Source organism: Nerophis ophidion, linkage group LG03 (assembly GCF_033978795.1).
Source record: "Nerophis ophidion isolate RoL-2023_Sa linkage group LG03, RoL_Noph_v1.0, whole genome shotgun sequence".
Lineage (NCBI taxonomy): Eukaryota > Metazoa > Chordata > Actinopteri > Syngnathiformes > Syngnathidae > Nerophis > Nerophis ophidion.
The window spans coordinates 55,470,272-55,482,121 of NC_084613.1; positions in this window are offsets into that span (position 1 = coordinate 55,470,272).

Consider the following 11,850-nt stretch of genomic DNA (forward strand, 5'->3'; position numbering starts at 1 on the left):
ATACCAGAATAATGACTGTACCTTTAGATTAATATCAATCAATCAATCAATCAATCAATCAATGTATATGTATGTAGCCCTAATTTACAAGTGTCTCGAAGGGCTGCACAAACCACTCCGACATCCTCGGAAGAACCCACATAAGGGCAAGGAAAACTCACACCCAGTCGGCTCGGAGAACTCACACCCAGTGAGACGTTGGTGACAATGATGACTATGAGAACCTTGGAGAGGACCACATATGTGGGCATCCCCCCACCCCTCTATGGGACCGAAAGCAATGGATGTCGAGCGGGTCTAACATGATACTGTGAAAGTTCAATCCATAGTGGATCCAACACAGCCGCGAGACTTCAGTTCAAAGCGGATCCAAGACAGCAGCGAGATTCCCGTCCACAGGAAACAATCCCAAGCAGAGTCGGATCAGCAGTGTAGAGATGTCCCCAACAGGCGAGCGGTCCATCCTGGGTCCCGACGAGCGGTCCATCCTGGGTCCTGATTCTGGACAGCCAGTACTTCATCCATGGCCATCGGACCGGACCCACTCCACAAGGGAGGGGGGGACAGAGGAGAAAAAGAAAAGAAGCGGCAGATCAACTGGTCTAAAAAGGAGGTCTATTTAAAGGCTAAAGTATACAAATGAGTTTTAAGGTGAGACTTAAATGCTTCTACTGAGATAGCATCTTGAACTGTTACCGAGAGGGCATTCCAGAGTACTGGAGCCCGAACGGAAAACACTTTATAGCCCGCAGACTTTTTTTGGGCTTTAGGAATCACTAATAAGCCGGAGTCCTTTGAACGCAGATTTCTTGCCGGGACATATAGTACAATATAATCGGCAAAATAGGTTGGAGCTAGACCGTGTAGTATTTTATACGTAAAGTACAGTGTGTGTGATTTGTGGTAATAATGTATTGGATCAATACTAGTATCGGCCAATACTCAAGGTTGAAATATTGCTATAGTGTCAGACGTAAAAAAAAGTTGTTTCTTAAATAATTTTTATAATTAAACCTCGCAGGATATTAGCATTTGTTATTAAATGTTAATTAGTTGAACTTCCTGTGTGGATTCACACTAAACACTTCCTAGCTTTCTCCCTTTCTTTCTATTGTCTCTTTTTAATTGTGCATATTTAACCTCTATTACATGTGATGAATATTTGATGGAATCTATAAATGTCTATTTTAGTCCATTGGAATCCTCGTTAGATTTAGATTTCTTCCAGAGCACGAGTTTAATAATCACATTCAAGACCAAGGGAATTGGAATTAACGGGTAGACATTTTTTTTTTTTTGTATATTCCAAAATCTGAAGCCCTCCCGTGCACACAGTTTCAGCAATTAATTACCTCCTTGGAAAATCCCACTTTAGCTCCATTCATAGTTATGACAGCCCTGTCTCTGAGGGGTACACACCTTTATCTGCTCGGGCCTGTGTGTGCATGTGTGGCTGTGCATGTGTGTGTGTGTGTGTGTGTGTGTGTGCTATAATAAGCCTCGCTCTCTGTCTCCATTGCTCCCTCCCTCCTGCCTTCCAGTTCCACTTTCAGTGTGATGTGGGTGGAGAAGGAAGTGACCTATATAGGCTGTATCCCTCCCTCTGCTTCTGCTTCCTGCATTTTAACGTGCGTCTATGCATATGCGTGAATGTCTGTGTGTGTGCGTGTGTGTGTGCGTGTGTGTGTGCGTGTGTGTGTGTGTGGGGGGGGGGGGGGGTGGATATGAATAATTCAGAGGATGCCTCAACACGACCGCCTTCAATAAAACCATCCCCCTTAATGAGTCTTAATGACAGCGACGGCGTGGAGACAATCAAAGAGTGTGTGTGTGTGTGTGAGTGTGTGTGGGTGTGGGTGTGTGTGCGTGTGTGTGTGTGTGTGTGTGTGTGTGTGTGTGTGTATGTGTGTGTGTTGGGACAGGGAAAGGGTAGTGTGAATGCTAATGTGTCTGCGCGCAATGCGTTTTGCCATGAGTGTGTGTACCAGACGCACAAGTGTGTGTGTATTTGCACAGGTGCTGCTGCCTTTGCTCCAGGCTCTGTCAAGGTTGCCCCGGGTAATATTACCTGAGACTTTGAAAAGAACATGAAAGCTGACTTCACCGCAGGGGAGGTGAGCAGAAGAGCTTGCAGGGGTGGAGCAGGAAGGCAGCAGCAGCAGCATCCTTCCCTCCCATCAGCTTGTTTCTGGGCTTGAACTCCAAAATGACTTCCTCCCTCCGTTTTTTTTTTCTTTCTTTTTGTTCAATGTTTGCAGCGTTTTGTCCCCTTTTTTGATTCCATCCACACTGACAGCTTTACCTCTGTTACTGGTGCACATGTCTTTACTTTTGTATGCTCTCTAAAGGATCATGTGACACACAAATAGAGCATCTAAAATATACTTGCTTTAAATCAAGTGGTGAGCTGGAGCCTATCCCAGCTGACTTCAGGTAAGAGGAAGGGTACACCCTGAACTGGTCACCAACCATTTGCACTCACATTCACGCTTACTGACAATTTAGTGCAGGGCTCTTCAACTCTAGGGGCCAAATCAGGCCCAAGAATGACACCATACTGAACCCAAGTTCAGTTAAAAACTTGAGACGCAAACTTTTTTTACAGCAAATTCCTAAAAAAAAAAACCACAGACTGCTCCTGTTGTACAAAGGAATGTGGACCATTCTAAACACATCCTTGTATTGCTAGCAAATATAGAACACCGGTGTCCAAAACTGCGATTTACACAAAGCACCCTTTTAAATCCTCTCTGTTATGGGTCACACTCCTGCTGCCTCTCATCCTGCTGAGCGCACCGCGGGCCACGCCCCAGGGCACCTTGAGATCCAGTGCCAGTCCCTGTTGTGTTCACTGTCTCTCGTGTTGTGTCGTCCTCCAGCTTCCCGTCGCCCTTCCACGTTGACGAGATGTGTGTCTCGTCTTCCTGGACCCCCTCTGGATTTCCCCTTGCCTCTCTGGACTTCGACCTCATGCCTGCCTACTGACTACGACGCCTCACTCCTGTCCTTGACCATCCGCCTGTCTTATGACTTCCGAGCCTGCCTTTCCCCTTTTGGACTTCTGCCTCGGTCCCATCACGGACCCTCAACACCTGCTGGTAACCACTCTCAGATACTTCACACACATAGTCACACTTCATGTATTTGGATTACACACACACCTCACGTACATAACTTGCTGTCAATAAAGAGGCTGATAGCTAATGACGTCGTCGTCCCTCTGCTGTCTTCTTCCCCCACTGCACCATCACACTCTCCTTTTTGGCGGCTACAAATATTTGTGTTGCCATAACTTTTTTACTTCAAATGCTATGTTCTGCCGAAAACCTCCCGGGACAAATTTTCTACCAAAAACCTCCTGAAATTCAGGCGGAGCTGGATGCCACGCCCCCTCCAGCTTCATGCAGACCTGAGTGAGGACAGCCTGTTTTCACATCCACTGTCTCCTGCAATAGTGCGGAACTCAAGTGTGTAGGCAGTCACCGAGCGTGATCCCTGCCGAATGGTGTGCAGGCTCCCTGCTGCGTACCCCCCATCCTTGGGGTGATTAAAAACAGTCAAGAATTCAGCCCGGAGAGCAGCTTAGTCAGCGTCCAGGTCAACGGTCCTGTCCTCTGCCGCAGTTGCCCATTTGGGTGCCGGTCCGGCGAGCAAGGCAAAAATAAAGGCAATCTTCGCCCCATCTGTGGAATAGTGCGAAGGTTGGTGCTGAAAAATAAAGTCACACTGCACCATAAAACCCCTACACAGCTCAAAATTGCCCTCAAAGGGCCTTAGTCTAGCAATCTTGGGCTCCCTGTCTTGAGTAGTCTCTCACGGTATAGGGACAGGTGTGGCAATATGGCTAGCCACTGTTTCGGAAGCCTGTCTCGGGCTAAGGTTGTACAGCCTATCATTCAACCTGGTGAAGGCTCTCTCCAAGGCATCGAAACGACCCTGGTGTTCGGCCAGGACTGTGCACATGGCGTCAACATCAGGAGTGCTCGGGGGCCGGTGCTGGGGAGCAGAATGGGGCCTGCTGGTTTCGCCTGGTTCCGACATGGTTGGCCAGAACGTACTGTTACGCACGACAGGGGAAGGAGATGACACCACAAGGGGCATCAGGTCAACAGGTTTATTTAAACCTTGGATGAGTGTGTGGGAGGTGTATGCTACTCTAAGTTTATGGTGCCAGTGTATTTATGGAATTATGATCATATTACGCCTGTACTGGCTCACCTGCACTGGCTTCCTGTGCACTTAAGATGTGACTTTAAGGTTTTACTACTTACGTATGAAATACTACACGGTCTAGCTCCAGCCTATCTTGCCGATTGTATTGTACCATATGTCCCGGCAAGAAATCTGCGTTCAAAGGACTCCGGCTTATTACTGATTCCCAGAGCCCAAAAAAAGTCTGCGGGCTATAGAGCGTTTTCCGTTTGGGCTCCAGTACTCTGGAATGCCCTCCCGGGAACAGTTCGAGATGCTACCTCAGTAGAAGCATTTAAGTCTCACCTTAAAACTAATTTGTATACTGTAGCTCAGGGGTCACCAACCCTTCTGAAACCAAGAGCTACTTCTTGGGTACTGATTAATGCGAAGGGCTACCATTTTGATACACACTTAAATAAATTGCCAGAAATAGCCAATTTGCTCAATTTACCTTTAAATGTATTTTATTATTAATAATTAATTATATTTATCTTTGTGGAAACACTGATCATCTTAATGATTTCTCACAATAAATATATATAGAAACAGATAAATATCAATATGCAACACTTTATATTTTCTCTAAGTGCATATTTTTCAAATTGAACATTTTCAAATGATCACTTCTAAGACCGTCTTGTGAAATCACAATATCCCATTTTAACTAGCTAGCCACTATCATTTTTTAACAAATCATGAATTCTTTTGCACCATGTTTGTACAAATAATAACTCATGTAAAATACAAAAGTCAACTCTCAAATTTTGAAATAAATCATGTCACACTTTGAACTGGACACCAAATCTGTTATCTGTTTCTTTGTCAGCCAGTGGGAAGCCTGGCATTGCATGCTGTTAACTAGTGTGTTGTACTATGCTGTGTAACTTGACACTGCAACTCTGTGTGAGTCTTGCAGATGTGCATCAGTGAGGCGTGTTCTGTGTTTGTTCTTGATGAAGTTCATGTCAAAAAAGGCTGATTCACAAAAAAAGTTGAACCAAACAGGCTTGCAACCTTCATAGCTGCTGCGCATACACCACTGTACTTTTCTGTGTCAACAAGGTACCAAAAATTTGGTGCAGCCTGGTGGGCTTTAAATTTTAAATTGTCAGGAAAAAAGAGGAAGGAATTTAAAAGGTAAAAGGGTATATGTGTTTAAAAATCTTAAAATCCTTTTTAAGGTTGTATTTTTTTCTCTAAAATTGTCTTTTTGAAAGTTATAAGAAGCAAATTAAAAGAATAAATTAATTTATTTAAACAAGTGAAGACCAAGTCTTTAAAATATTGTCTTGGATTTTAAAATTCTATTTGAGTTTTGTCCCTCTTAGAGTTAAAAATGTCGAGCAAAGCGAGATCAGCTTGCTAGTAAATAGATACAATTTAAATAATAGAGGCAGCTCACTGGTAAGTGCTGCTATTTGAGCTATTTTTAGAACAGGCCAGCGTGCAACTTATCTGGTCCTTACGAGCTACCTGGTGCCCGTGGGCACCGCATTGGTGACCCCTGCGCTAGCCCTTAAATAGACCCCCTTTTTAGACCAGTTGATCTGCCGTTTTTTCTCCCCTTACTCCTCTATCCCACCCTCCCTTGTGGAGGGGGTCCGGTCCGGTGGCCATGGATGAAGTACTGGCTGTCCAGAGTCGGGACCCAGTATGGACCGCTCGCCTGTGTATCGGCTGGGGACATCTCTGGGCTGCTGATCCGCCTCCGCTTGGGATGGTTTCCTGTTAGCTCCACTATGGACGGGACTCTCACTACTGTGTTGGATCCACTTTGGACTGGACTCTCACGGTTGTGTTGGCTTCACTATGGATTGAACTTTCACAGTATCATGTTAGACCCGTTCGACATCCATTCCTTTCAGTCCCCTCCAAAAAACCGGGCCCCCATGGATCATATAGGGAGGGTCAGCCCTGCATATTGTACACCTGCACCATCTGATGTGATCGAATGCTGCATGCAACACTGTCCTTCAGAAACACCGTGGAGCCTTGACATTCCCCCTCAAACGTAACCAATGTTGAATTTGATAAAAATAATTCCTGGAAAAATATGTCGACAAAGTCTAAGAAAAACTTGTTAACTGTATCTCACTTGACCTCTTGAATAATGAACTCCGCTGCACTTCTCTTTTGCCTTTTCTTTGGCTCCTTGTGACGGTTTTCTGAAACTTCTAATAGTCACATCATTGACACATATTTCATAGTTCTGAACCTGAAAGTTGTGTCGATAGGTACATTTTACCCCCAAAGCTTCAGCATTTTGGAACATACACACCTTTTCTGCCACCTCCAAAGACATGCACCTGGGGGTAGCTTGATTTTCAACACCAAGTCCATGTCTACAGTAAGCCAGATAACCCCTCAAACGAATAATTATTTAGCCGAAGCCTTGTTTCAGCCACACCAATCTATCGTTTAAGTTCCCCCTCCTCGGACAATTTGTTACACGGGTAAGTGGGCTGTGTATTTCTTGAATCTCCGGCTCTTAGCTTTTTATGGACTCATTGATCGTTTACAAACTGAGTTTCCTTGTGGTTAGGTCGTGAGTTCAAACGAGTCGTACCAAAGACTATAACAATGGGACCCATTACCTCCCTGCTTGGCACTCAGCATCAAAGGGTTGGAATTGGGGGTTAAATCACCAAAATGATTCCCAGGCGCGGCCACCGCTGCTGCTCACTGCTCGCCTCACCTCCCATGGGGTGAGGAGAGCAAATGCAGAGGTTAATTTTACCACACAGTGTGTGTGTGTGTGACTATCACTGGTACTTTAACTTTAACTTTAAGTAAAGTCAGAAAAAACGAGCCACAGCCAGCTTCATAACAACCGGAGATAACCACTGGAAAGATGGAGGGAACATGCCCGTGTTTCTCCTTCTTCTACATGTGCAGACGCTTGTAGAAATCACACAGTACGCGTGATTGCAGCTATTTTGGATACAACACTTCACAGACGGCAAGAGAACTTTCAAATGTCCAGGTCAGCTGTGATTATACATACTGAAAAACTTTGTCCCTTCCTCCCGTTGATGTGATAAAAAAGGTAGCGTGTGTTTTGTATTAACTGGCCGTCAAGTGAAAACTACGGACAATATCGAATGCATTTGGATTGGCAAAGCAGACTGTATCAGTTATTGTCAACGTCTAGGTCCAGAGCATGTAAAGTCACCAAAAGCGAATAGACAATGAAGGTGAAGGCAAAAGAGTGAGGAGTGTCCTGACCAGATATCTATACCCCTAGATTGATTGTTGTAAAATGTTCTTTATCTCATTATATACTTTTACTTTTACCATTAAAGATTTGATAAATATATGATGGCTCAGGGGTGATTCACTACAATAGGGCCCCACAGCACACTGGATTCCAGTTAACTGAAATACCACAACACTGGATATTGTTCAGATAATCTAAATTAAATTTAAGAACTTGCACACAAAGCAACACTGGAGGTGACTATGACGTGTGCATTTTCTGCGCATGCGTGCTAGGTCGCGTTGCGCCATTGTGTGTGTGTGCGGACAAGGATAAGGTCAGTTGGGATTTACCCTGGATAACCTTAGCCGGCTTAGTGAAGAAGGGGCCTACAGTAAATTATCCCTAGTGTGTGAATGTGAGTGTGAATGTTGTCTGTCTATCTGTGTTGGCCCTGTGATGAGGTGGCGACTTGTCCAGGGTATACCCCGTCATCCGCCCGAATGCAGCTGAGATAGGCTCCAGCACCCCCCGTGACTCCAGAAGGGACAATCGGTAGAAAATGGATGGACTGTCAGATGAATTTTTAGGAGCGAAAAAATACACAAAGAGAACTTGTTAGTGAAATATTGGTCATCTGGACACTGTGGGTCATTTTAGCCTTTAATTGACTGTCAGTTGTTAGGGAGATAAGAAAGCACAATGAAAATTTGTATTGTTGTCTTTGTTTTACACTTGTGTGATGCTTGATTACTGTTTTCAGTAAGCATTGATTGGAACTCTGCTGCTGATTTTCAAAAGTATACGTTGTCTGGTTGGATGATTTGATAGTGTTGCTTTGGTTCAGACATAATCTACATCAGTGGTTCCCAAAAGTTTTTCACAAAGTACCATCTCGGAAAAAAAAAAAAACTTGCCTCTCCAAGTACCACTATAATGACCAACATTAAAACACAGTAGCGTGGTAGGCCAAAGTATTCATCAAAACAAGGCAGAGGTTTTATTTAAAAAGTATATTTTATGTGTTTGGCCACTGTAACATTACACACATTTTAAAAAGCAAAACAAAACACTGTACTTTAATCAAGTGATTCCGAGCCCGCTTACCACTAGTGGTACACGTACCATAGTTTGAGAATCACTCCTCTACATGTTCTCAGTGCTTCAGTTATGCGTTTCGCACATACAATCTCACAGGTTTGCTGAAATAGTTGCTGAAACACCCACTTTTTCATTCATGGGGGTTTGCAAACTACAAGACCATTTAGAGTAGCCAAGTGCTGATTCCAGACCGCAAAGCATCAGGCCTTATCTCCTTAGAAGCAAGCTGCTTTAAACAGGCTTCCTGAGACGGGTAACAGGCTTTTGAGAGGCTATGCAAACCAAATATCCATCCATAGGCTGACTGAGAAGTGAAAAACAGCTTTTCCTTACCTCTGATCTCTTTATCTCTCTCTCTCTCCCATGAGGCCACACTTAAAGCAGATGCAATAAACTAAGCAGCAGTGACAAACTCAAATGCGATTGATGCCAATTTGTTTTTGTTGTGTGGCTGCACCTACGTAACAAGAAATGAAATCGATTTGCATCCTCATTTCCAGATAAATAAAAGTGTTTGTACATCTCAACTCCCATTCCGATCTTTGTAGACCTGCAATTTTAACAATTTGTTACTCTGTTCTCAAACTACCTCGCACAATAATCTTACCCCAAGAGTGGAACTTTGATTAATCTGATGATTCTTCTACCCTAAACTTGTGGTAGGCATAGGGTAAGCTTAAAATATTTCAATTATGGTTTTTGCCAGTCTTTTTTGTACTTGTTATCCGTATTTGGTGTTTTTGGTAGTGACGCCACTAATATCTGATTTTTTTGTAAGTATGTTCTCTTGTGTTCTCCGCGTTACCTGTTTATACTTCATGTCTGCTCGTTGAGCTAGTTTCTTGACCTTATTCAATTTGGTTCCACGTTGTACGTATTTGTTCATTTTATGTCCACAGTGCATCCGAAAAGTATTTACAGCGCTTAATTTTTTTTTTCCACTGTGGAGGGGGGCGTGCAAGGACTGGCCTCGGCAACAGCGGCAGGTGAGTGGATTGCCCAGCTGGGCCTTGTTATCTAACCACTTGTCGCCTTTATTACCAACAGAGACAAGTTGTTGGAGTTGGGAGTTGGAGCCAGGGAGAGACACGCTTGTAGAGACAAATGCACATTGCTGGAAAGCAAGTCACCCCCGGGAGTTTATGCCAAATAAAAAGACTGTATTCAAACTGTCTACCGGGCTCACGAAGATCAGTCGGCCAGGAAAACCCACATCAAGAGGGAAACCTCGACATCTGCGTTTTATGTTATATCCTGATTCCAAATCTCTTTGTAATATCCAATAATAACAATTTAAAAAGGTGTTTTTAAAAATGTTTGCAAATATGTTAAAAATAAAAAAACTAAAAATATCACTTGTACATTTGTATTCACAGGCTTTGCTCAATGTTCATGCACATTTTGCAACAATTACAGCCCCAAGTCTTTTTGAATACAATGCAAAAAGCTTGGCACACCTATCTTTGAGCAATTTTGCCCATTCTTCTTTGCAGCACCTCTCAAGCTCAATTAGGTGAAATGGGAAGCATTTGTTTTTCATCCAGGATGTCTCTGTACATTGCTGCATTCATCTTAGTCTTGTCAGGGAGGTGACCAAGAACCCAATGGTCAATATGTCAGAGCTACATCATTCCCCTGTGGAGAGAACAACCTTCCAGAAGGACAACCATCCCTGCAGCAAACTACCAATCCGGCCTGTATGGTAGAGTGGCCAGACAGAAGGCATTTCTTGGTAAAAGGTTTTCCAAAATGCACCTGAAAGACACTCAGACTGTTATGATCTGCTGTGCGGATCATATTCTGTTTGGGTTTTTCGGGTTTTGTGTTTTTCTGTTACTGTTGGACTCCGTTTAGTTCCTGTTTATGCACCTCTGAGTTTGTTACGATAGCAACTTATCACTTTCACCTGTCGCTTGTGTTCCTGACTCACACCTGTTTGTCATCACTGACATTATTATTTAAGCCTGCCTTTTAGTCGGTCTGGCTTCTTTGTTTTTGCATCACGCGACTGCCACATACATATGTCTTGTTTACGAGCCCCTGCTAGTTGTCTTAGTCTGTGCTAGGTGTTAGCCTTAGCTTCCGGTGCGCTCGGCACCTCATCCAGTCGGTTTGTTTTCTGATTTTGTACCAGTGTTGTTATTTTTACCATTAAATCAAGTCCTTACCTGCAAGTCCTGTTCGGATTGTCCTTTGCATCCCTGGTAGAACAAAATCCCACATCACCATGCGAGCCTTTCGTGACAGAAAGAAGCCTGCACCTCGTTCCCTCGCATTGGACCGCAAGGAGTCTTCACCTCACCTTCAGGACGCGTCGCTCTCGAAGACGCCTCCTCAAGACAGCAGCACGCCCAAAACAGCCCAGTCTTCCCCTGTAAGGTTTGGTAATCCCCTTCATAATTTTACCGAACAATCTCCCGACTGGGCTGTGAGCCAGAGGGAAGCCGGCGCTGTTGACATTTCGCCGCTTCCTGGGGATGACGTCATCCCGCCCACTAGTGATGACGTCAGACACCAAGATTTTTTTTTAGATTCTGTTTACGCCCTTTGTCAGCCGCCTACTAAAGGACTTTATTTCTAGAAAAAATCCTTATGAGAAGATTTTTTTCTAAATTTAGATATTTTCAGTCTCAGTCTCCTGTTTTCCAAGCCCCGCCCCCAGTGACTTTGGCTACGCCCCCAGTGACTATTGCTCCCACCCAGTCTAAAGTGGCGTGGGGGGGTGAATAGACCTTTTGGACAATCGAGAGGGGAGGGGTCTACCCCCCTCCTGACCTGCTTCCACCCACCCCTAGGGACGATTCCAGACCACAGGGAGCGCGTATAGTATCTGTTTCTTAGGGGGGGCTTTGGCCAGCTAAGCCGCAACCCCCGGCCCGGCCACCACCACCAGTCCTTCGGCCAGCTAAGCCGCAACCCCCGGCCCGGCCACCACCACCAATTCTTCGGCCAGCAAGCCGCAATCCCCGGCCCGGCCACCACCATCAGTCCTTCGGCCAGCTAAGCCGCAACCCCCGGCCCGGCCACCACCACCAGTCCTTCGGCATGCTAAGCCGCAACCCCCGGCCAGGCCAACTCCGCCTAAGTTATGACCAATTTCCCGTCCCCAGACTGGTTTCTGCACCATCTCCTGTCCCCAGACTGGTTTCCGCACCAGCTCCTGTCCCCAGACTGGTTTCCACACAGACGACGCCTCCTGCTTCCACAGGGACGACGCCGACTCCTCCTGCTTCCACGGCGACGACGCCTCCTCATGCTGCTTCCACGACGACGACGACGCCTCCTCCTGCTACTTCCACGACGAGGCTACACCTCCTGCTTCCATGATGACGTCTCAGCGACTTCGAGCTGGCCGGTTG